Below are 3,443 nucleotides of genomic sequence, written 5' to 3'. Positions count from 1 at the left end.
CTAGCAAAAGGAAATCCTTTAGCTCAGTCAAGATACCATGGTGGATGATTGGTTCTTGTTTGAAGACTACACTGAGATTATGGGTTAGAGCTTCCCCATTTCGTTTGCCTGTTTGTATGTGTATGAGAATATTTTCTCTAGATTTTATCAAAGAGCCTAAATGCTGATCAAATCCACTTTGTTATTGCCAAGAAGGGCTACATGTTTAAGCTGGGTAGGGTGGTAGGACTATTCATTGTTAATACTAGAAAAACCTTTCAACAGGTAGAAGACATGTTGAAGGAGCTTAATTTTGAAATGGGAGATGTGTGGAACTATGATACCCATGGTGTCATATCAAAGAGGAGAAGGGATATTAATGCTTCAACTTATGAGCATGAGTATAGACCTGAACTTGAATGGAAGGCTAATTTGGATTCTTGGCCTATTAATACAAAAATGGAAATTGAGACCCCAACTTCAAAGGAAAAGACTCAAAAGAGAAGCGTGGATGAAGATGGAGACTCAAAAATGGAGGAGGCATCATCCAAAAAGAAGGCCAAAATCCAGGAGCAAACCGAGGAAGAGATTAATACTGGGTTGACTAAGAGGAACCTGGACCAACTACACTTCCAGGTACTCCTAAAAGACTCACAAAATTATGCTACTTTTACTTCCACAAAGGTAGCAATCCTGGGCTCTTTGGGAAGTGCATCAACAAGATGCCTTAAATGGGAAGAGGGGCAAAGAACAAAGGAGAAAAACAAAAGGTCCAGGGACAAAATGTTGCAACAACTGGCATCATATTTAGTTCCTTATCAGACTAGGCTCCTAGTTGCCATGGACCTAGAGATAAATCAGATGAAATTATCTCTATATCACCCTTTAGCATAGTCCCTTCCATCAGGATCACAATTCAGGACTATGGACCTGTCACTAGATATGGCTAGTATCCCTCTACGGGACAAAATAAATTGGCACAAGCAAGATGGAGAAATGCTCTAGAGTAATCTGAGTAAAAATGTCTTGACTATGGGTAGAAATGTGAAGTTGGGTTACACTTTTGTGAGAATTGGCAGTAGAAAATTCATCATCACGCTTTTTTGGTTGAATCAGGCATTTTTTTTGGCCTATGATTTTTTTTTTTTTTTTTTTCGATCAAAAAATAAACATAACATTCAAATGAAAATTTGAATGTTAAAGTTAATGACAACTTGCAACAAATTTTTGAGTCGCGGGGAGGAAATCTATCGAGTTAACTTTTCAACTAGAATATTTTTTTAGCTAATTTATTTTTTCGGCCAAACAAATTTTTCAGTTGAATCAATTTTTTTGGCCAAACAAGTTTTTTGGATGAACACTTAGCTTGGCCAAAAATATGTTTATATAATTTGGTTCCTGGCTTTTTGGCTGAACAAGTTTTGTTTTTTGTTTTTTTGTTGAATGTTGTTTGCACACTGTGTTGAATGTTGTTTGCACACTCTAAACGACTCAGTCAGGTCACGTTGATGTTTAGCAGGTTATGTTGATGTTTAGCAGGTCATGTTGATGAATAGTTTTCTTTGCAAATTGGCTATTTTTTTTTATAGTTTTGCAGGTTGCCTTGCCTAGAGAAGATTTATGTTGGAGGATATCGATGCTAGAGGAGTTTGTCTCTAGACGAGTTCGACACTTAGGAGTTTGACGCTGGCTGGAGGTAGGAGTTTTTCCCGATAATCCAGATTTGGATGTCAAGTTACTGTTTTGAATTATTGTGCACTTAATTTACAGTTCAATTAAGAATAAGGTATGATATATAAAGTTGTATATATGAAATAATACTTTTTGCATAATTTTTCTTGTATCCATAACCATGTTTCACTATCCATTGTCTATAACACATTAAGGTCATGGGCTAGAAAATTACAGAGATCGTGGCAATGAATATATCTATTCCTTTGGGATGTGAGTATTTATATTTCATGGAAAGGGAAATTGTTACGTTGGGATAAGTTTCCTCATTGATATAGAGAAAAGCAAATCGACATAACATCAACCCTTAGCTCTCTTATAGTTTTTATTGGCACTGTGGCTTGGGATCTAACACTCCAGATGAAATTCTTTCTCTTTGGGGGGTCCTCCATTATGCCCTTTAGATTAATCTCCGGTCTCTCACTATATTTTGAGATTATAAATATGTTATTGATTGGGCTAACTACAAGATTTCCTTAAATTCTCCAGTTCTTGAGACTTGGAAACTTCGTATCAGAGACCTTTTAGCTGGATTTCTTCATCTTACCATCTTGCATGTCTATCAAATTCAAAATAGTGAAGCAGACTGCCTATCTAAATTGGGTTGCTACTATGTCCCAAATTATATTATCTTCCAGTAATTCTTCTTTGGCTCTCTGACAAGGGAAGGATTCATCCCTAGATAACATGAATTTTTTTTCTACAGGGGTCCCATGCCTTCTTTTTCCACTCTCTTTCTTTGGAGTGAATTTTGTAAAATTTTGGCTGTTTTATCCTTTGATAGACTTATTTTTAGTTTTGGTCAATGTCGATTTGAATCTTTTGATAACATGATATTATGTTTTTGTATCTGTGGACTCATGATGCTTAGTCCGACTGGATGTATCTTTTATGTGGAGATTGAGAATTATTCTCTCCAATATATATACTTTTTATTATTGATATAAAACAAATTTCTTCTTTGTGAAAAAATAGATCGATAGAATATATAGATTTCGCGAGAGCTCTCAAAAATTTACACTCAACATCCCAAGATTCTTTGACGTACTAGTTGCCCATTCTACATGTTAGTGGTTGAAACATCATATCTATTGAAGGTTAATTGCTTCACTCACGTCGGGCATATTAATCATTCACTACATTATTTATCTCTCACTCGACATTTAGTAGACCCCAATGGCATCCCCACAAGACCTTAATGGTCAGAATACCTCTCGACAAACTTTCAATAGACCTGATCAAAATTATCCTCATAAGACCTTCGCTCATATTATCTCCGACTCAAGTTTCAGATAACCATCACGCACTTGGCTATATTTTTCACGTTATGGTAAAAGTGTGGAAGCCTCCCTACTCACATCATATTGACATATTTCTCTTTTAGTTAGAGTCTCTATACCTTCATTAATATGTATGGGCTAAAAATGGTAAGATCTACTATGTTTTGCTAAATAAATTAGTTGTTTCCTCAGCTGCAAATCATGGCATATTAATAGCAAAAAATGGACCCGTCACTGTAAAGCCCACAGGTGTTCTGACTTGCCCACACCCATCGATGCCACATCATCTACATGACTGGGCACCACAAGGGCACGATACCCACCCACATAGTTGAGTTCTCCATCATCTGAGAAAGGGTGAGCAACGTCATTAAACAAGTTAAATTTAAACAGTTATCAATAAATTAACATGATATCAATAATATTTTAAACATATTTCATTAATATAATAAT

Source organism: Pinus tabuliformis, chromosome 4_1, assembly GCF_031772625.1.
Source record: "Pinus tabuliformis cultivar Carrire ecotype Pingquan chromosome 4_1, CPIR1, whole genome shotgun sequence".
NCBI lineage: Eukaryota > Viridiplantae > Streptophyta > Pinopsida > Pinales > Pinaceae > Pinus > Pinus tabuliformis.
Note: the sequence above shows the minus strand (reverse complement) of the source record.